This window comes from Meles meles, chromosome 4 (assembly GCF_922984935.1).
Source record: "Meles meles chromosome 4, mMelMel3.1 paternal haplotype, whole genome shotgun sequence".
Taxonomy (NCBI): domain Eukaryota; kingdom Metazoa; phylum Chordata; class Mammalia; order Carnivora; family Mustelidae; genus Meles; species Meles meles.
This window is the reverse complement of record NC_060069.1, coordinates 153,447,315-153,470,970: the sequence shown is the minus strand read 5'-3', so window position 1 is coordinate 153,470,970 and position 23,656 is coordinate 153,447,315. Positions and strand designations below refer to the sequence as shown.

General features: G+C 43.6%; 1 protein-coding gene across 10 annotated transcripts in view; it reads right to left on the bottom strand.

Moving 5' to 3' along the window:
* The window catches only part of ITSN1 (intersectin 1), a 212,285-nt gene that overhangs the window by 180,621 nt on the left and 8,008 nt on the right, over window positions 1-23,656 (bottom strand). The gene's annotated exons all lie outside the window — the stretch shown is intronic.

The window sequence follows — 23,656 nt, the reverse complement described above, 5'->3', positions numbered from 1 at the left end:
ATTCAGGATATGTTTTGGACAGAAAGCCTCCAGAATCTAACAATGGAGGAGACAGAAAGTGAGTGGAAGAGAGGGGACACAGGACAGCTGTGACACTTCCGTGTCTGGGATATACAGATCATGGTAGGGATACTATTAAGAATTCTCTTTGGGGCGCCTGACAGGCTCAGTTAGTGGAGTATGCGGCTACTGATCTTGGGATTGTAGGTTTGAGCCCCACGTTGGGTGTAGAGATGACCTAAAACTAAAATCTAAAAAAAAAGAATCATTTTGACCATGTTAATTTTGAATGGCCTATTATTAATAGCTACCCAAGATCTGCCTAGCAGGTGCCCAGCTGACCATCTAAGTCCATAGTTCTTGGGAGAAGTTGGAGCGATAAACGCCCACATATTTGCCCAGGTCTTCCCTGCTCTCCTACTCCGATGTCCTTACCGCAAACCCTTTAGAAGTCTTCTCGGAATTCCCAGTGCTCTTCAGAGCAGTGTGAAAACTTAATGCTTATCTCCAAATTGCTACCTAAATTTGCCTATTTGCATAGGTGACCAGATTAATTAAGTGTTAAGAAAGTGTATTACCTTGCAAAACAGTAAAAATGAAAAAAAAAAAGTAAATTATGTTTGCTCTCACTAAATTTATTTGCTCACACCAAAATAAATTACAGATGGCTTAAAGAGTCCAATGAAAAAACTAAACCATGAAAGTGGGGTGTACCAGGAGAAAATCAGGGTTAACATTTATAAAATCGTGGAGAAAAAAATCCTTAAAAATGGAAAATAATGATGGATGAGGGGGTTTAAACTCTTCTATAAAAGAACAATCCCAAAAGTTTTAAAAGCAAATAAGAAATTGGTCAAAAGTATCTGAAGCTTTTGACATGAGGAGCTCATACAAATTAAAAAAAAAAATTAACCCCACGAGAAAATGTGACAGGGACAAGGGCAGAAATTCGAAAGAGAAGAAATATAAATGACCAATCAACACATGAAAAAAAGTGCTAAGCTTCTTATCGTCAAAAGAACAGAATTAAAGCAAGAAGATACTGTATTTCACCTATCAAGCCGGCAAATTACTAAAATGACAATGAACTTAGACTTGGAGCCTGGGAAGTAATTACTAAGCCCTTTCTGAAGATAACTTCGTGAAGTGTATCAACAGCCTTATACTTCACACGTTCTTGGACCTAACAATTCCACTTCAGGGAATTCATCCCAAGGGTGGGGGGTTTCAGGGGCTATTTGAAAAGATTTAGGTATAAATCATGCTTATTGGATTAGGATTCTCTGTACCTAAAAAAGGTTGCTTCAGGGTTACATTTAATGACACAAAAAGATACTGCATAAAAAATTTAGGTAATAAAACCCTATGATCAGGTTAATATGTATCAAAAGGTATCTTCATGTCAAGCGATCTCTAATAATAAAATTGTAGGAAGCTAAGGGTGGTTGTGTCTGGAAAGATTAAGCGTTCTTTGTGATCTTTTTCTTTTGTTACACTGAGCATATATCGTTAGATAATCAAAACTCTGAGGGGGAAAAACAAAATCGAAAGTCCTAGGCATAAAACAGATACTGAATGGAAAGTACCAAAAAATAAATACACAAATAAATAACAGAATATCTTCATATGATCAAATAATAATTGAAGAAAATTTCTCTTCTGGAATAGAAAATTTTCTCTATACAATTTCCATTGTGAATATATATGCCTTACATTGCTCTTATTTTTTTCTTATTTTTTCAAAGGTGAAACAAACTTTTAAAAACGAAGTCATGGGGCACCTGGGTGGCTCAGTGGGTTAAAGCCTCTGCCTTCAGCTCAGGTCATGATCTCAGGGAGCCTGCTTCCCGCCCCGCAGCACGCAGCACCCCCCCCCCACCCCCCCCACCCCCCCACCACCCCCCCCCCCGCCTACCTCTCTGCCTACTTGTGATTTGTCTGTCAAATAAATAAATAAAATGTTTTTAAAAAAAAACAAAAAACGAAGTCATTCCCAATCCTCTTTCGCTATCTTAACTGTAACAACCATTACTACTACCCAGGGTATTTTTATATTAATATATATTTTTTATAAATACCACAGGGTATTTTTAAGTTTTTATGACCATGTTTTCCTTCTCTTGTTTCAAAACGAGTGTTTCTTTATTATTCTAAAATCGTCAGGGAACACAAACACGCTGGGGCCCATCACCTCCGTCCATATTCTCACCTTTGGTTGACATAAAACACTTCAGCCCAGTGGTTCCCAAAGTCTGATCCCTGACCTGCTTCATCAGGGTATATAGCAAGCTAGCTGGCCATGCAAATCCTTGGCCCCACCCCAGGTCTAGTGAATAAATAAGAAACCTGTGGGCACCGGGGCACCCTGTTCTATCACAGTTCTCCAGGTAGTTCGGATGCATCCTAAAGGCTGGGAATCACACTGTTCCCGCCTCTGTGTTTTGGGCCCTTCTGAATCCAAAAAAACTCAAAGAACAGTCAAATCATTTTTCAAATTAAATTATTCAGAATTCCAATACTAACACATCAAAACATTCAAGGGGACTGAACTGTTAAATCTCATAGCTTAATGGCTGAAAACAAAATTTTGAAAAAAAGAAAGAAAGAAAGAAGATCCACAATGGAAGAAAATCATACCTGTCAAGAGGTCCTAAAGGTACCACCGAGTCCTAAAGACATGGCTTCAAGGCTTCAACAGCCTCTGAGGTAAACACACCTGGCTTAAGGAACACACCAAATGCAAACTCATTTAATTACATGTGTCAAAGGCAGGGCTGCGTAATCAAACAATTACCCAAAATACAGAGTAATCACAACATTCAAGCCGCATCTACACCTAAATACAACAATCAGGTGTGCCCAGAACTTCAGAAACATCTTTTTTTTTTAAGATTTTATTTATTTATTTATTTACAGAAAGAGTGCAAGCACACAAGCAGGTGGAGAGGCAGAGAGAGAGAGAGAGAGAGAGAGAGAGAGGGAGGGAGCTCTGATGAGCAGGGAGCCCAAAGCAGGGCTCAATCCCAGGAACCCGGGAATCATGACCAGGGCCGAAGGCAGACACTTAACGACTGAGCCACCCAGGCACCCCTGAGAAACATCTTTATCCCGATCTAATGAACGACCCCATTTGGGGCCAGATCTGTTGAGGTCGGAGAAAGTAATTAATATAGTCATCTAGCATGACAGAAAACAAAGGTTATTCACAGTCAGGCAGAGTGACAAATTTCTGCCACATCTGTTAGCTGGATGGATGGAGTCAAATACTGAACTCAGGCTAGACACAAAAAAGGGTGTGCAAGACACCCATCCTGCCCTCCAGAGGCCTGCAGTCCACTCGGATCAGCAGGGGCCAAACACCGGACAGGGATCTCCCTCTACTCTGGGACAGGAATTTATTTCTGATTCCTGTCAGAGACAAGAAAACTGGGAGTTTGAAAGGTAAGTCACTTTTCAAGGCCACCCAACCCCCTATGCACCCAAGCTCTATTCTGACCCCTCCAACCTTGTCCTAATACTAGCACCACTTTCAAGGTCAAAAGGAGACAAGAGTATGCACTGTTCGCACCTTACATGAGATTATGCTAATTTCACAAGTAAATCAAGAATAAACGTGATGTTATGATTTTAAAAGAGAAGTATGAATTAGGTAAAATCAAGGAGCATCAGCCAAGTAAAGAAAGTAGTTTCTAAATGATCCCATTTTTGAATGGGAAAAATTATCTATAGAACAATGAAAAAAGGCAAGACAAAAATGGAACAAAATAGTACTACTGGTTATATTAGGTGGTGAGATTACAGGCACTTATTCTTCCTCTGAAATTCTTTTTTAATATAAGTTATTTTTAAAATCATGATCCAACATTAAAAAAGATTTTAACCCAGCCAAGATTCCATTAATCAGTGGTTCTCAATAGGTGTGCGCCATTCGGCAGTGGATATCGGGAAATGTGTAGTATTTTTGGTGACCACATTCACTGGAAGGCACCAGTGGCATTTAAGCGGCCGCTCAGGGGCACCTGGGTGGCTCAGTCAGGTGAGTGTCTGGCTTTGGCTCAGGTCATGATCCCAGGGTCCTGGGATGCAGTCCCACATCCGGCTCCCTCTCAGCGGGGGATTTGCTTCTAGTTCTCCCTCTGCCCTTCTCCCCTACTTGTGCTTTCTCTCTCCCTCTCTCTCAAATAAATAAGTAAATTCTTTTTTTTTTTAAGATTTTATTTATTTATTTGACAGACAGATCACAAGTAGGCAGAGAGACAGGCAGAGAGAGAGGGGGAAGCAGGCTCCCTGCTGAGCAGAGAACCTGATGCGGGGATAGATCCCAGGACACTGAGATCATGATCTGGGCTGAAGGTAGAACCCACTGAGCCACCCAGGAGCCCAAATAAATAAATTCTTAAAAAAAAAAAGTAACACGCTGCTCAGAACAGTGCCATACAATGAATCATCCCATGTAACTTACTAATGTCTCTAGACGTTCCAGTAGGGGGGAAAATCCATTTATAATTATCTGATGCTAGAACCAAATTCCATTTTACATATGAACACACAAGACTTTGTGTAAGGTTTTACCATACGTTCAATTTGCTGAGAGTATAATTCAAGAGAACACTCTTTTGAGTTGTGCCAAACATTGTCTACAATTCCAGCAAAGCCAGGTCATCAACTGCAATGCCTTTCTTCAAGTCTGACTCACCTCCCCCGGCGCACATTTGCAGGAAAGGTGTCTGCTTGTAAGCATACCACCCTCTGTGCTGGGGTGTAGTCCTGCCTGAGTGGCCTGAGCAGAGACACACTCAAACAGCATAAGGTACTTTGATTTCTCTTTATAAAACAGTTTGGGCAGGGGTGGCTGGGTGGCTTGGTCTGTTAAGGAGACTCTTGGTTTTGGCTTAGTTCATAACCTTGGGTCCTGCATCTAACCCTGGGGCAGGGGGTGTCTGCACTCAGCGGGGAGTCTGCCTGCTTGAGACTCCCTTTCCCTCTCCTTCTGCCCTCCCCTCTGCTCACGCACAACCTTTCTCTAAATTAATATTTTTTTAAAAGGGCAATACACTGATTTTTTGAAACTGTGCATATTTAATTTAATTTCATGAGAATAACGAAGGCATCAGAAGAAGGGAAGTGCTGGGTCTGACCAGGTTGAGCGTTTGCTGCGATGAGCCCACGGATGTACACAGCGGATGAGAATCTGGGGGACTTCTATCAGGCCAGGCATGAAAGAGACCTGCAAAACTGCGAAAACAATTCCACTTTTCTAACGATGAGTCTCTGTTCTGAAGAAGAAAGTTACTGCCACTAAAAACTGATGCTACCTTGGGGCACCTGGGTAGCTCAGTGGGTTAAGCCTATGCCTTCGGCTCAGGTCATGATCCCAGGGTCCTGGGATGGATCCCCATATTCGCCTGTCTGCTCAGCAGGGAGCCTGCTTCCCTTCTCTCTCTCTGCCTACTTGTGATCTGTCTGTCAAATAAGAAAAAAATCTAAAAAACAAAAACAAAAAAAACCTGATGCTACTTTACCATGAGTTTATTCATTTTAAATGAATTCATGAATGGAAACTTAAAAAAATGCGTGAATTCTCAGGTTCAATTTTAATGTGGTATATATCAGTAACAGAAGCTACCTCAACAAAAGCTCCTTGGGGTTCCTCAGCTGTATAAAGGGGTCCTAAGAGGAAACAACTTGAAAGCTACTGGCTTTCAAAAAGCTGTGGAGAGGAGGGCAAACTGGCTGGAGAGAGCCCGGGGCGGGGGAGAATTGGGTGCAGCAAACACTAAGCCCGATCAGTAGTGCCTGATTACAGGGGTTTAAGGAATTCAGGATGAGGGATAAGCTTTTGACTCCTACAGCTGAGTAACTAGGAAGCCACTCAGATTTTAATACCATAAACATGTTATCTTGTGTAATGAAATAAATTAAAAGGTAGAAAATAAATCCAAGAACATGAAAGCTTAAATGAAACTACTGGCCCAAACCACCCCTTTTCGGGCAGATAAAATAATCATTAAAAACACCTCCTTCTGTGGCAACTGGGTGGCTCAGCCGTTAAGCATCTGCCTTCTTCGGTTCAGGTCATGAGCCCAGGGTCCTGGGATCTAGTTCTGCATGGGGCTCCCTGCTCAGCAGGGAGCCTGCTTCTCCCTCTACCATTCCTCCTGCTTGTGTTCCCTGTCTCTCTGTGCCTGTCAAATAAAATCTTAAAAAAAAAAAAAGAAAGAAAGAAAGAAAAAGAAAAAAGAAAAAAAAAAACCCACTTCCTTCTCCCCCTGCTTCTCGTCTATACTAACAACCCAGAATGTTGGGACAGTCGTCATGAACACAACTGGCTCGCACTCCGTGGCCACCAAGGATGGAAAAGGAACCTTGACAGGGAACATAGGCTCTCCTCCCTCCCAATGCCAGGCCCCCTCCAATCAGCATCTTAGGATTCCAGGCAGTATTATTTTTTAAGGATTCAACTTCAAAAACCTTTTAAATCAGAAGTGTTCCAAGAAGCAGGAAGGAGGGACCACCTACTGCCCCTTCCCACATTTCTGGGCTCTCTGGGCTCCACTGGGAGGATCTGGGCCTGCCACCTGCAGAGCTATGCTTTCCCCCACCAGGGGTTCAGGACAGAATAACGGATATGCCTACACAGAAAAAAAAAAAAAAAAATCCTTTACTGGAAGTATGACTGGAAAGGAAAAGTACTGTAACGCCTAATTTTTAGCACTACCAGAGCCTCCCCTTCACACAAACTGTGTGCACCAGCCCCAGGCCCCATCCCTGCACTTGACTTTAACCCAGTAAGGATCCTGGTGCTAGAAAGGGATCCTGTGGCATTAAGACTGACAATGGGAGGCAGGAAAGCAGACACATCCTCTACTTCCAATGCAGATTTTTGTCCACACACTCTCCTTCCTAGCCTGTGGCTAGAGGCCTGGCTTGTTTTCTCCTGGCAAAGCACCTACCCCAGCCCAAGAGGACAAGCCTGTAGAGGCCCACACCAAGGCTGTTATCATCTTAGAGAGGTACCTTGATTATCTGAATCCCAAAGACCCCTATCAGCACCAATTTGTTCCTGTTTAGTTCTAAGTTCATTAAAAAAAAAGAAAAAATTAATGGGGCGCCTGGGTGGCTCAGTCATTAAGCATCTGCCTTCGGCTCAAGTCATAACACCAGGGTCCTGGAATCGAGCCAAATCAGGCTCCCTGCGCAGCAAGGAGCCTGCTTCTCCCTCTCCCCCTTTCCCCTGCATGTGTTCCCTCTCTCGCTATCTCCATCAAATAAATAAAGAAAATCTTTAAAAAAAAATTTTTTAAGGGCGCCCGGGTGGCTCAGTGGTTTAAGCCGCTGCCTTCGGCTCAGGTCATGATCTCAGGGTCCTGGGATCGAGTCCCGCATCGGGCTCTCTGCTCGGCAGGGAGCCTGCTTCCCTCTCACTCTCTGCCTGCCTCTCTGCCTACTTGTGATCTCTCTCTGTCAAATAAATAAATAAAAATCTTTAAAAAAAATTTTTTTTTAAAGAGAGAGACAGCATGCATGCAACAGCAGGGGGAGGGGCAGAGGGAGAGAGAGCAGCAGACTCCCCACTGAGCAGGGAGCCCCATGCGGGGATCCATCAAGCCCGGGACCCCTGGGATCATGACCTGAGCCAAACACAGACACTTAACCAACTTAACCCAGGTGCCCCTAACTTACTTTTTTTTAAGGGTATCTTTTAATACCCTCCGCACTTCAATCTTTTTTCTCATTTCTAGTTGGTAGTAAAAACCCTCAGAGGAGTTCAAATGGCCTAAGTGTTTGCCTCAAGGACAGAGGCTGGGAGAAAACTGTAAAAATCTATTAGCTCCAAAGGGCCGCAGAAAAGGGAAGAGATGCTCTAAGAGGCTATAGGCTGAACCAATCTCTAAGAAAAGAAAATGTCCAACTAGAAAACTGGGACCAGAAGCACTCTGGGCATGAATGCGGCCCCCACAGCTTCCCATCTCTCCGCCAACTACCTCTTTGCTGGAGCCCTTGCCTTAGGCACCAGACCCAGGACCCCTCCCAATTCTACTATCGCCATCATGCAACACAGCTGACCTGTCCACAACAGAGTTGGAACTGTGTGGTTCCCCTTATGTGTGGACGTTTTCCCACACAGTGCAGTATAGTACCATAAATGTATTGATGATTTTCTCAGTAACATTGTTTCCTCTAGTTTTTTGGTTTTTTTTAAAGATTTTATTTATTTGACCGAGAGAGAGAGAGACAGCAAGAGAGGGAACACAGTAGGGGAGTGGGAGAGGGAGAAACAGACTCCCCATTGAGCAGGGAGCCTGATTTGGGACTGGATCCCATGACCCTGGGATCATGACCTGAGCTGAAGGCAGTCCCTTAACAACTAAGCCACCCAGGTGCCCCTCGTCCAGCTAACAAGAATACAATATATAGTATCTATAACATACAAAATCTGTTTATATGTTTAGTCTGTTTATGTTAGCAGTTAAGACTTCCAGTCAACAACAGGCTATTTCTAGTTACGTTTTCGGGGAGTCAAAAATCATACGTGGCTTTTTTGACTGCGCAGGGACCGGTACCCCAACCCCCTCATTGTTCACGTTGGGTCAGCTGTACTGCCGAGAGGTGGAACTCTGAGCCTTCCAAATGGGAACTTCCTATAAATATTCCCAGAGAGCTAGTACCCTACAGCACACAGAGGCTGAGCAGCAGACAGCACAGTGATTAACAGTGCAGGCTCTAGGGCACCTGGGTGGCTCAGTGGGTTAAGTCACTGCCTTTGGCTCAGGTCATGATGCCGGAGTCCCAGCATGGAGTCCCGCCTGCATCAGGCTCCCAGCTCCACAGGGAGTCTGCTTCTCCCTCTGACCTTCTCCCCTCTCATGCTCTCATGCTCTCACTCACTCCCTCTCTCTCCCTCAAACCTCCCTCTCTCTCCCTAAATTTAAAAACAAAACAAAACAAAAACCACAAACAAACAAACCAGTGCAGACTCTAGCCCCACTGCATGGGTCTAAATACCAGATCTGCCATGTTCAGGTTACATGGGAAAACACCTAGAACACTGCCTGCACTCAGTAAACACTAGTTAGTTGTTATACTTTGAATGCATCACAGATTATAACAGTTTGAGGGAACTGAGTATGATAAAGTTAATCACATATGGAATATCATTCCTATTGTAAAAGGCATTCAAATAAAAAACCATAAACTTGGAGCTCCTGGGTGGCTCAGCTCATGATCCCAGGGTCCTGGGATGGAGCCCTGCATTGGGCTTCCTGCTCAGCAGGGAACCTGCAAGCCTGCTTCTCCTTCTCCCACTCCCCCTGCTTGTGTTCCCTCTCTAGCTGTGTCTTCTATCAAATAAATAAAATCTTAAAAAAATAAAATTATAAATAGAGGGGTGCTTGACTGGCGTGCAATTCTGCCATCTCAGGGTTGTGAGTTCAAGCCCCATGGTGCACATGGCTCTTACTTAAAAATAAATTAAAACAGTGAATACATATAACAAAAATTAGCATCTCAACCATTTGGAAGTGTATAATTCAGTGACATTTAGCACATTCACCATTTAGTACGTTAATACCATCACCAACATCTAGTTCTGGAACATCTCCATCGTCCCAAAGAAAAACACATATTCTGCCCCCAGCAACCACCAATCTGCTTTCTGTCCCTATAGACTTGCCTATTCTGAGAATTTCATCTAAACAGAATCATATAGTACATGGTCTTTCGTGTCTTGATTCTTTCACCATGTTTTCAAGGTTCATCCATTTTGTTGAAGGGACCATTCATTCCTTCTTATGACCCAGTAATATTCTGTTGCAGGCATACACCACAATTTGTCCAGTGATAAAACAAAAGTGGACAGACATTTGGGAGTGTTTCCACCTTTCAGCTATTGTGAATGACGACGAACACTCATCTACAAGTTCTTGTTTGACAGCTGTTTTCAATTCTCTGAGGTATATACTTAAGAATGGAATTGCCAGGCCATATGATAACTCTATATTTAGCTTTTTGAGGAACTACAAAACTGTTTTCCGCTGCAGCAGCACCATTTTACATTCCCAGCAATCACATTTAAGGCTTCCAGTTTCTCCATATTCTTGCCAACACTTGTCATTTTCCATTTTGTTTTTCTTTTTATGATAGCCATCCTAATGTGTGGGAGGTGGCATCTTGGTTTTGATTTTTTCCCCTAATGACTAAATGCACTGTTGGCCATTTGTATGTCTTTTTTGGAGAAATGCCTATTCATGTCTTTTGCCCATTTTTAAAAATTGTGTTGTTTCTTTCTGTTGGATTTTAAGAATTTTTACATCTAATTATGTTTTGTAAGTGCGTGAAAGCACTTTAAACTGACCACACATGTGGTCTTACCTTCTCTACCAAGCTTTAAGACAAACGCCAACCTTCCACATGACAAAAAGAGTGACTACGAAATTAAAAAAGGTCACAGAATCAACTATGTAACACCTTCATTTTTGTCTTAAATTATAAATCCAGGACCGGGTCACAGATGATGACAACATAATGATTGTAGGGGCGCCTGGCTGGCTCAGCTGGTTAAGTCTCTACCTTCAGCTCAGGTCATGATCCCAGGGTCCTGAGATCAAGCCCCCACACTGGCTCCTGCTCAGTAGGGAGCCTGCTTCCCCCTCTCCCTGCCACTCCCCCTGCTTGCCCATACTGTCAGATAAGTAAAATCTTTTTTTAAAAATGATGATAATAGTTTTTCTTATAAAGTGCTTACTATTAGCAAGGCACTGTGCTACATGCTTTCACATCCTCAAAGCAACCCTACAAGACAAGAAGTATAATTCACCCCATTGTGCAGATGAGGAAACAGAGGCACAGAAAGGTGAAACCGCTGGCTTACGGTCATGCAGTCAACAGCTAAGCACTTTTGCTAAACTGCCTCTCAATCATGAACTAACAAATTCTGCCCAATTACCTAACTCAGGACTTAAAAAAAAAATGCTAGTAGCTACATTTTGGTATGTCACTTCCAAGTTCCACCCCCCACTGTCTGGCACAAATCTTTTAAGCAACTCTTGGTTCTAGAACTTGCCTTTTAATCAGGTTTAGGAATGTCACAAAGAAGTAAACCCAAAACCAGATAGGGGAACGCTATCCTATCATTCCAATTTAGATCTTTTCTAACATGTTTGACTCTGACAAAAGACTATTCATGATATTGTGGCTTTACTGTCTATTTCCAAGAGTGTCCAGAATGCATCCCGACCAGAATTTTAAGAGGTTACAGTTACCAGCAAAGGCAGGGCCTACAGGCCCATCTAATTCAAACCCGTAATTTACAATATAATATGTATCAGCTAATGGTTTTGTAAACTAAATCTCAAACTTGAGAAGAGATCCAGAAGGTAATGTGTTTTATAACAAAACCAGTATGAACCCAGTTACAGGTAGAACTGCCTGATTTATCCAGCATGGCTACCTGTAGAGAGTTATGGGACTTCAGAACTTTGGGCACTATCTCACCAATCCTTTACAAGTCCTGCTCCTTCCAGAATCAAAAAGCAAGCTAGAGGGGCGCCTGGGTGGCTCAGGGTGTTAAAGCCTCTGCCTTCAGCTCAGGTCATGATCCCAGGGTCCTGGGATCGAGCCCCGCATCTGGCTCTCTGCTCAGCAGGGAGCCTGCTTCCCCCTCTTCTCTCTCTCTGCCTGTCTCTCTGCCTACTTGTGATCTGTCAAATAAATAAAATCTTTAAAAAAAAAAAAAAAGCAAGCTAGAACTCTGAAATGTGCCTACATGATAAAATGCTCATTTATGCCAAACTTCATTTCATAATGTTGTAATACTCCTATCTATTTTTGCAGTAATTCAAGAATTTCCTGTAGAAGTCTAGCTACCCAGTATGTCATTTGTAATGTTTCCATTACGACAAATGATAGCCAGTGTGAGGTTCTGTTTTCTCATCTGTAACATAACCTTATTTACCCTTTATCTCAGAGAATTGCAGGAAACAAATTTTAGGCAGGACATGTCAAAGTCTCTCACAAAATACATGAGACATGACAGGTACTCAGCAAACATTCCTGTGTCTGTGTCAAGTCAGGGAGGTGAGTCAGATAATACCAAAAGCTATCCTAAAGGAAACTTTCCGTAAGTGCAACTCGGATTCCTTATCTAAAGGTCACTTATCTGATGAACTCGACTGTGTACAGCCGAGAATCTAGATGATACAAGGAGAGCCTCCTGACGAGGAAAACAGGTATGATTTGTACAGTTATAAAGGAAATCCGGGGGCACCTGGGTGGCTCAGTCAGTTAGGCATCTGCCTTCTGCCCAGTTGATGATACTAGGGTCCTGGGATGGAGCTCCCACAGGGCTCTCTGCTCAGTGGGGAGCCTGCTTCCCTTCTCCCTCTGCCTGCAGATCCCCTGCCTGTGCTTGTGCCGTCTATCAAATAAATAAAACCTTAATAAAAAAAAAAATAGAGGAAATCCGTTCACTCCTCAGGCTAGACCTAATGTCATTTCTGACCGCAGAAGGCTCTATGGAGGCTCTTGCTATATATCCTACCGCCTATCTGCTGAAATGTTGCATTGAATTAGGGCTAGGAAGGTTCAACATGCAAAACATTAACACGAATACACTTAAGTCACAAAGGAAATGTAAAATGCTTGCTTCTTATGATGGGATTGTGAAATTAAAAATTATATACCAGAGAGACCTAGAAAAAGAATGGAAAGAGGTACAGTCAAAAGTCTGGGAGGCAGGGGGTTGCTCAAAGGGAAAAGGGAAAATGACTAAAAGCTGGGGCAGAAGCTTCTAGTCAGTGAGACCCAGTCTGGCCCAGAAGGTGATAAGCCAGATACGAAAGGTAAGAGACAGAAGGAAGAGGACACAGGAACATGCTAGGTTGAGGGAAATGAAATGTGAAGGAAGGGAAGTGCATGTTCAAAAGGACCACCCGTGGAGGTGCACGTGCCAAAGTCGGGAAAGGTGAGGGACAGCTGGAAAAGATGAGCAAGACACTAGAAAGGTTAACAAGGACAGAGGTGGAGTGCCTGGGTGGCTCCGTGGGTTAAGCCTCTGCCTTCAGCTCAGGTCATGATCTCAGGGTCCTGGGATCCAGCTGCATCTGGCTCTCTGCTCAGCGGGGAGCCTGCTTCCCCCTCCTCTCTGCCTGCCTCTCCACCTACTTGTGATCTCTGTCAAATTAAAAAAAAAATCTATAAATAAAAAATTAATTTCTTAAAAAGAAAAAAAAAACACCCAAGGACAGAGCATGAAGCACTCATTAGACTGGGCACAAAGGTTTCGATTTTCTCCTATAAGGCAGCAATGCTCAGCGTAGACCCTGGATCCCTGGAGTTCCCCAGACCCTTTCAAAGGGACCCGACTCAGGCGTTATTTTCCCTTTTCATGGTGTTTCTATTTGTGGCGATAGAAAGACAAGGCTGGGTAAGCCACTGCCCCAATGTCCTTGTGGTCATGCAGTCCTCGTTGCCACACACGTTTAAAAAAAAAATCAGTTTCACTTCAGAATGTCCTTTAAGAAGTCTTTAGAAATTATTACTTTATTATGGTTAACCGACTGAGCCACCCAGGCGCCCCAGGATGGGTGCTGATATTAACAAATGGTATGTTGTGGTATTGTTTAATGAAACAATTATTACTTTATCTCAGCCCTTGAATACATGTGTTTAATACTTATGAGGCTAAAAGGGAAGTAATCATAAAGCACTTCTATGGGACACAGAGGATGACCGACTCTCGAGAAAACACTCTTGTACAAACTTGTGAACTAGCCACGTTCTTCGTGGAACACAATTTGTACTTGGCAGAACAACAACAGAAAAACTATACTTCCTCGGGACTTAAGTGTTTGGCAGATGATTTCTCAAAAATGGAGTGAGCCTACTGCTTTGAGAAAAACTGACAGTACCTGTTGCTAATGATAAAAGTTGGAGCTTCTGGGCAAAAATTTTTAATTTGGAAAACTAGTACTGGACATTGTTGAGTTAGAGAGCTAGCTGACATTTAGAGAATTTTTCTTAAGTTTTTTTTTCTCTTTTACAGTTTTTGCCTTTTTCCTTTAAATTTTATTTTCTTTTCAGTGATCCAAAATTCATTGTTTATGCACCACACCCAGTGTTCCATACAATATGCGCCCTCCTTCATACCCACAATGGGGCTCACCCAAACCCTCACCTCCCTCCCCTCCCAAACCCTCAGTTTGTTTCTTAGAGTCCACAGTCTCTCATGGTTTGTCTCTTTCTTAAGATTTTCTTAAAGTTTACTTATTTGACAGAGAGAGACACAGGCCGGAAAGGGAACACAAGCAGGAGGAGTGGGAGCCGGAGAGAAGCAGGCTCCCAGCTGAGCAGGGAGCCCGATGCGGAGCTCGATCCCACGACCCTGGGATCAAATTTTCTAATAAGATGGGGGCTGATTTTTTTTTAAGATTTTATTTATTTATTTATTTATTTATTTCAGAGAGAGAGAGAGAATGAGTGGTGGGGAGAGGCAGAAGGAGAGAGAGAGAAGGAGACTCCCTGCTGAGGAGGAAGCCCCATGGTGGGGTGGCGGGAACTTGGACCCAGGACCCAGGATCCCAGGACCCAGAGATTATGACCTGAGCCAAACGCAGATGGTTAACCGACTGAGCCACCCAGGCGCCCCAAGATGGGTGCTGATATTAACAAATGGTATGTTGTGGTATTGTTTAATGAAACATATCAACATTTGAAAGATCTACATAACTCAGTGAACTAATATTTTCCAAATGACCAATACATGATGTTACAAAATCATGAAGGAGTAAAACATCCATCCAAATTACAAGATGAACCAACAGATTTTACCGTAAGGCGGTATGAAAAGCTCACTGACGGAATTTCACCAGATTCTGCATTGCACCAACCCTAAGGAAACTACCCGTGTCAAATTTTGGTATGGTATCAAAGAATGACCACAATTTTCTGAAAATGCCATCAAAAGGCTCCTCGCTTTTCCAACTACATATCTGTATGAGGCCAGATTTCTTTCAGCTACATCAACCAAAACATTTCGCAACCAGCTGACTGCAGGAACAGATAAGAGAACCCAGCTGTCTTCTATTAGCCAGACATTCAAAGAGGTTTGCAAAAATGTAAAACGGTGCACCCTTCTCACTAAATGTTTTTGTTTTGTGAAACAGTTTTCATAAGTCTGTTATTTATGCAGGCACGTAATGGGTTTATTACAGATATTTTCATTCTTTCTTTTTTCTTAAAGATTATATTTATTTATTTGACAGAGATCACAAGTAGGCAGGGAGGCAGGCAGAGGAGGAAGCAGGCTCTCCTCAGAGCAGAGAGCCCAATGCCGGGCTCGATCCCAGGACCCTGGGATCATGACCTGGGCCGAAGGCAGAGGCTTTAACCTACTGAGCCAGCCAGGCGCCCCTACAGATATTTTCAATAAATTAATAAAATACTTCATAAATGTCTCAGTTTTAATTTCTAATCAGGCAAATAGGGATGGATTGAAAAACACACACACACACACACAAAGAAAAGCTCCTTGAGGTCCTCGATAACTTGTCAGAGTATACAAGGGTCCTCATACCAAAATTTGAAACGTGCCACCACAGGAGATGAACACACAGGGGAGGATTTTATTTCAAGGCAGCAGATGTACGCATACACTCCTCTGGCAACAATGGGAAGGTAACATGCAATGGATTAGGCCTATACCAATCAGCAAGAGCCAAGTGGTGACATGAAAAATAATGAGATTTAGGGCTAAGACAATAGCAGCCGACATAGAGGGAAAGAGATGAATTCAAAAGATGTTTGGGCGCGGGGGGGGGGGGGGGGGGGGCGCCTGGGTGGTTTGGTGGGTTGGGCATCTGTCTTCGGGTAAGGTCCTAGTCCAGAGGTCCTGGGATTGAACCTGCTCAGCAGGGAGCCTTGTGCTCCCTCTCCCTCTGCACCATGCCCCCCCCCCCTCCGCTGTGAGAGAGAGAGAGAGGGCACATAAGCAAAGGGCCAAAGGAAAAGGGGTGGGGGGAGGAAATCTCGAGCAGACTCACAACCTGAGCCGAAACCAAGAAAAGCATTTTAGGGGTGCCTGGGTGCTACCGTCAGTTGAGTGCCCGATGCCTGGTCTCCCTCCCTCTTAAATAAATAAATATCTTTGTGGGGTGCGGGGGATGTTTCTGAGGCAGGAGAAATTGACAGAATCTAGCAACCAACTTCAGAATCAGGAAACGTCCAGGCTGCTGGCTTAGAGACAGGTACCAACTCTACTTCACAGAGAGATCTAGATACTCTACAGAGTGATGGTCAGTTCTAACAACAGCTCTCAGACTCGGAGTGTCCTACAATTCAACTCTGACACCATCTCCCTGGAGTTAGTAAAGCCACAAGCCAAGGGCTCAGTCCCACTTCACACACCAGGCACAAATCTTGTGTACCCCCCAAAACTAGCAGGCAGCCTATAAATGTGGGGATTCCCACAACCGCCACCCTCCCCAGGTTCAGGAACTCATTGGAACTACTCACCAAGCTCGGGAAAGCACTATTCTTGTAATCAGTTTAATTATAAAGGCTCCAACTCTGGAACAAGTGAATTCAGGAGACTTGAAGGCAGAGCATGGGGGAAGAGAGTTGTAGGGCATCCGTGCCCGCTCTTCCTCTATGAACTCTGGTGCCCACTTGGTGTCATTCTGGAATGCTGGTGAGGTTGGGGTCCGGAGCAATGGCCCAGAAAGAATTCCTGAGATGTCTTTGGTGCCAAAAGGTGATTTTACTAAAGCATGGGGACAGGACCCGTGGGCAGAAAGAGCTGCCGCACCAGGGTTGTGAGGCGTGATGGATTATATACTCAGGAGTTGGGGGAGGTAAGGACAAGGGGAGGTGTCCAAAGGGGCTTTCTCAGGATACTAGAGTCCTTGCCATTGTCAAGATAAGGTTGTTTCTCCCTCTAACAAAGCATTAACATTAAGCCAATTGGGAGTTTCCAGGAGGAATGTTACACTCTGCTGCCTCAAGTTTCGGTCAATGGGCTGCAGGTTATAAAGAAATTTAATTTTATTTACATTCCCTTCTGCCTTTGTTTCCCACACCACTATGGAGGGAAGGGCTCCAAGGTGAGTCCTGGGTTTCTGGAAGTTATGTTATTGATAAGAATGCTTTTTCTTGTCAGTCACTAAGACATTAGTGAACTCAGGGAGACTCCCATCTTGCAGGACTGTGACCTATAGTAGCTAACGATTTGTTCTTCCTTCCCTTAGATTTAAGAAAGCCAAGAGGGCCTGAGGATGGATACCCAGGTATCCATCCCACTTGGGGCAGGAGGGTAGTTTGTGGGGTGTCAGCCTGTGCTTTGTCCCCAGTTTGTCTTCTGCTCCCTCATCACCCCCATCCACACATCTAAATGTTCACCAAACCAGGGGCGCCTGGGTGGCTCGGTGGGTTAATAAAGCCTCTGCCTTCAGCCCAGGTCAAGATTCCAGGGTCCTGGGATAGAGCTCGATGTCTGGCTCTCTGCTCAGCAGGAAGCCTGCTTTCTCCTCTCTCTCTCTCTGCCTGCCTCTCTGCCTACTTGTGATCTGTCAAATAAATAAATAAAATCTTTAAAAAAAAAAAAAAAAGAGTCTGCCTTTGGCTCAGGTCATGATCCCGGGGTCCTGCGATCAAGCCCCATATCGGGCTCCCTACTCAGCTTTCTCTCCCTCCCACACTCTCCCTGTCTGTGTTCCCTCTCTCACTGTCTCTGTCAGATAAATAAATAAAATCTTTAAAATAAATGAATGAATGAATGAATAAAATAAATGTTCACCAAACCAGAAGATGTCCAAACCTCACCACTCTAGAATTTTACTTGCGGCTTCATCAGATAGCCACAATTGATTAAATCACTGCCCACGTGAGGAGACTCACTCTCCAGTCCCCCTCCCTTGTTGGGTGGGAGGGAGGGGCTAAAAGTCACATCATTAGCATAAACTCGGGCAAGGTCTAAAGGGACTCATTTTGAATAACAAAAGACTCAGGACATTCCAGAGGTTTCAAGAACCCTGTCAGGAATCAGGCACAAAAATCAACTACACTTTTTCTTTCAATTACACTACAGAGCACCTGACATAGTTACTGATGTTTAGTAGGTACTCAAAAAATAACTGCTGTACATAAAGGGTTAGAACTCAGAAAAAAGACAGAACCCCAGGTATACAGAGAAAATGGGATTTATTTGTGTTAGCCAGAAGTCTAAGATTAGAGATGACTGTCCTGGAAGAGGGTAGAAATAACAGCTCTAGAGACAGAAATATTGCAAGGTAAGGAGCCCTCAAAGGAGAGCAAGAAGATAAAAGATAGAGGAAAATACACAGAGCATAAGGCAGGGAAAACCAAAGTAGAAGAGAGTTTCTAAAGAAGAATGTGTTGAGGGGAGGAGGGCACTCAGCAGGCTCCGTCAGGAGAGCATGTGACTCTTGATCTTAGGGTTGTGAGCTTGAGCCCCTTGTTGGGTGTGGAGATGTAAATAAGTAAAACACACACGCACAAAAAAAAAAAAAAAGAGGAAGAGGTGTGTCAAAAGTCAGAGGACGGCCAAGAAATGGATAACGGGAAACTTGGGCACAGGATTCAACAATGGCGGGACAGAGGCAGAAGCCCACTATGATGAGTAAATGGAACGAAGATAAGACACCCAACGGAAAAGTACTCTTCCACGAAACAAGGCTGTCGGAGGACCGCACGAGACGCCAACAGGTAGTTGGAGTACAGTAGAGCATCAAGGGGAAGACCCTGAGCACCCCGTGAAGGATGGCGCAGAGGAGGCAGAGAACAAGGTTAATTCTGATGGGAGGTCTTGGACTGACACCAAACCCTGTTGCACACGCCCTTCAGGGCCTGCCCAGCCTGGCCTCACCTTCTCCACTTTCCTCCTGGCGGCCACAGTGCTCCTTCATGGCGTGGGCCCTGCTCCCATGCTGGATCCTCTGCCTGGGAAACAACTTTTTTTCCCTCCCCTGATTAACTCCTGCCCCTAACTCAGATCCCAAGTACACGTCACATCTCTGGACTTTGGACTGGACGAGGTCCTCCCGAACGCTTTTTTAATAGCCCTTACAACAGCTGGAAATCATTCATTTACACAGGATGGTTTTTTTTGGTTTTGCTTTTTGGTATGGATTGAGGGCAAGGAGCTGTCACTATGTCACTTCTGTCCCCCTTGATCCTACCTCAGCACCTGGCAGCCAGCAGTCAAGCAGGGCGTAGCTAGGAAGGGAACACGCGCTCGAGAACAGCACAAAAACTCAGAGGAAACAGAAAAGAACAGCACCTAGAACCCAGGGAAGGGAAGGAGACACCCACCTCTTCCTTCTCCCTCTTATCGCAAGAAGCAAAGAGTAAGTGTGAGTCAGACGGATTTACAAGAGCCACTTGGGAAGTGGGCAGCAGGCCCAAACAGGAGGCAGAATTACTCTGCAAAGTGAAGGTTCAGATGCCTCGGGGGAAGCCTGAGGAGAATTTGGTGAGGAAGGGAGAGAAAGCTGAGAAAGGCTCCTTAGCAGGTCACTGCTAAGTGGGGAAGGAAGTCCACAAGTTTGCATGCTTCTCTGCAGCCAACTGTCAGCAGCACAAACACAGGAAATAGGGCACAGACACTTGGGATGGTCTAGCCATGGGGGTCCGCAGGCTAGAAATGACAGAAGGGCAACAGGACAAGGGAATCGCTGACGGGACACGCTCAGAGTCCCCAGGTGCACAGAGAAGGAAATGAAACCAGGAGGAAATGAACAATTTGAGAGAAAGGGCAGAAGGACCAGGAACTAGTTTCTGGATGGAACTGTTGTAATCAGAGCGTGTAAAATGAATTATAACACAGAATCTTAAAAATACATGCAACATTTTTCAATATATCATAAGCTCTTGCCATCTACTGTAATCAGTCTCTTACTACAACAACAACAAATCTCAAAAACAGGCCTATCTCGTTCTGAAAAAGGTCAAGTTCCTATCTTTCCTGGAGTCTAAAAAAAAAAGAAAAAAAAGCACATGACTGAATAAAGGATATCCCTTTCCAGCTCCAACTTTTCCACAGTAGATACATGTTTTTCTAGCAGTTCCAGATGAGCATAAGTTTAAAAAGCCTCCAAGTACGAGCCAAGGCGGAGTGCTAAGGAACACACCTTAGGCACTGAGAAAATCTGCAATTATAGAAGCAGCTGAACCGGTGACAATAATGCCCACAGTTCTAAATTTAACGTGATCTAACCAGATTCCAGATGAGTCTCCCAAACTTCATTCTATTCAGAGAAATCAGAGAACAGTAAAATATATTTTGTTCTAAAATGAATGAGAAACGACACAAATTCTGTAGGCAATATATTGACCATTTAAATTCAAGAAGCAAACTTAATTATTGAGAAGAATGCTCATATATACTTTTGGTTGTTTTGATGACTTTGTATCATTTTATTAAGGGCTTTTATTAAAGGCTATCATTTATTTATTTTTTTATTTTATTTATTTATTTATTTGACAGAGAGAGCGAGAGACACAGCAAGAGAGGGAACACAACCAGACAGAGGGAGAGGGAGAAGCAGGCTCCCGCTGAGCAGGGACCCCGAGATCATGACCCGACCGGAAGGCAGTAGCTTAAGGACTGAGCTACCCAGGCGCCCCTTAAAGGCTATCATGTAAAAGAAGAGAAGGGGTCACCAGCAGCCCCCTTCCATGTGCTCACCGTTCATGATGAGTGTGTTGGGCATGTGTTTGCTTGTTCAGCACTCTCTTCTCCCAACCGATACCATTTTCCCTCCTGTTAATTCCAGGTAAGGTACCAATCTCACCAACTTGTACAAAAAGGCCCTGGACAACCAGTGAGAGAGCTGCACTCCCCCGCGGAGAGGACGGGTTCAGGCACGTGATCAACCCAGGCCAATCAGAACCCCTGGGCTTGACAGGTACGTGAGTCAACACATTCTCCTTTTTTTCTTGACAGTTTGCAAATAAAGAAGTTCAGACAAATATAGTTATAAAGGACTACCGTAGCACTGAATTTGTCTTCCTTCTACTACTATCCTTTCCTTCTCTTCCCTTCACTTTTCTGTTTTCCCTCCCCACCCAACTCCTTAGGATAATGGACTAGGTAAGCTAAGCATTGAGTTTTTTAGACATCACCATAAGGCAGAAAGCTAATCTAAGAGAGTAAGCCTAGTCCCAGGTAAATTAAGCTGTGACTCAATTTCCTGGTATTTAGATATTAAAGTTGAGTCTTGTTTCAGAGGCTTGACAGAACACACCAGAACAGACTTCAAATGCATCCCCTACATGGGCACACAGGATACTATATGTACACTGTGAATATCTCTAGTATCATTTTTTTGCACGAGGCCACACTGTTACATGTATGTGAAGGGAAATAACACCATGAAATTCTAGGACATTTGGAAGTACATTCCAAATCTCTTCCTTCCCACTTTCCCCCACTTCGAGATCTGAACTGGTTTAAAAGAGGTAAAAGTTAAAAAAAAAAAAAAAAGAGGTAAAAGTGGAGTCCACATCTGCAAAATGGCCTTTCCAATAAAATCACGATTACCGGAATTAAACTGTGTACTTCTGTGTTTTCAGTAATCCTTTATTTTCAAGGTTATTATTACACGGAAAAATAATGACCAAACTCAGAACTTCCCAACTACTGTACTTTCAAATGGGTCATAGGTGTGCTCAAGGTACTGCTGCCCTCAGGTCTGAGGGATGATGCCTGTGCTAATTACCAGGACTAACGTGCTACTAATTGTATAGGATATTTTTAAAAGCTTGAGAAGCACTGAATAAATGACCAGAAGACTCCTGGAACTAAGACTTCTAGCAAGGTGGCTAATTTGTATAAGGTCAAGGCGCATTCAATAAATGTTCAAACTCACTGGTAGTAGCAAAAAATTTCAAGTTAAGGGGCACCTAGGTGGCTCAGTCATTAAGCTTCAGCCTTCTGCTCAGGTGTTCCCAGGGTCCCGGGACTGAGCCCCACCATCAGGCTCCCTGCTCAGTGGGAAGCCTGCTTCTCCCTCTCCCTCTCCCCCTGCTTGTGTTCCTTCTCTCCCTGTGTCTCTCTCTGTCAAATAATAAATAAAATCTTTAAAAAATTTCAAGTCAAAATAAATAAAATGAAGGTTTTTCTTAAATGGTTTTACCCAGTCGTGGTAAGGGAACACAAAATAGGTACACACCGCCTGGGGAACACACTGGAGGGCAGCGGTGGGCTATTGAGGTCTGGAATGTATTCCAATATATTAAGAGAAAAACACAGGCTACACAACTGTATGTACTGAGATCACATAAACTGGCAAGCCAACGAAGACTGAATTCAGCCCTTGGGTATGCTCTGTTTGAAACCCAGTGTGTTTATAAAAATCGTGGCCCACATAAAAATTGGGAGATTTCACAATAAATCTGTACTTCTAGATTTCCAGCTTCTCTTGAAGAACTAGAAGGTACAGTAACACCAACAGGCATCCTCCCAGGGCCACAAACGAGTGGGCCCCAACCATGGACCATCTTCAGTGCTCAGGTCCCTAGCATATCCTCAAGTCTCCCAGACAGAGAAGCTCGTACCCAACCTGCTGAGAAATTTGAGCAGGCTGACCCTTCCCAGTGTATGAACAGTCATTATCGCTGGATGGTGAAATTCTAGGTCCACTTTCTTCTTCCCTTATCTATATTTTCAAAAGTTTCCTTCAATAAACACATATACGTGCTTCTTGCTTTTGGAGTGAGAAAAAAAAAACATGTTATTTTTTAAATTACCAAATCACAACTGCAATTTCACTTCATCTAATGAAACCGAAACAACTAAAGATAACAGATAATGACTGTGGTTTAAAAGTAATTGAACTAAGGAAATAATGTAAGGTTACAATTACGGCAGTATTTCCCTCCCTTTGATACTAATTAAAACACCAGCTTGGACAGACAATAGCAGCGTTTTACAAATTACATCTTCCTCAAAGTTAACAGCTTCTATAGATACTCGGGTCATAAAACACCTATTTTAAGGATTCATTCCCCTACATTCAAAGTTTCTTTCACCAAGAAACATAAACAGACAATCTTTATCAGAAATCTGTTAATCAATTAACTTAATGCTTAAAAAGTTAAATAATTCCTGATCTTTGTTTTACATTGCTTGATTCGGTTTGATCACTATTAACAGCAGTTTTACAAGAACTCCAAAAAGCTTCTACTCGTCACCAATCATCTCACCCCATCTCTGAAACCTCACAGAGTATCTTCACGCTAAAGAAAAACTACCAGGCTAGGTAGAAATGCCAATGTCTGCAGATGACAGAAAGTAGAGGCAATTCAACATTCCTCTCTTGGTCTCCTACAAGGCTCTCCCACTCCCATGATCAGAGTAATCTTTTTAAACAAAAGCAAATCATGGGACTCCCCCCTGCTTAAAACTTACCTTAGCCTCCTACTTCCACTGACTGAAGAAAATCCCAACCAGCCCGTCTCCTTTATTCCTCACCTGTCCTTCCAGTGCTCACCAAAGTAGATGACAATCAGGTCCTCAAATACTAATCTACTCAATGGGTCAACAAGCAACCACTCAGCACCCACCGTGCACCAGGCGCTGTTCTAGGCCCTGGGGATAAAGCAGTGAACAACACAGTCCAAACTCCGTGCCCTCCTGAAGCTT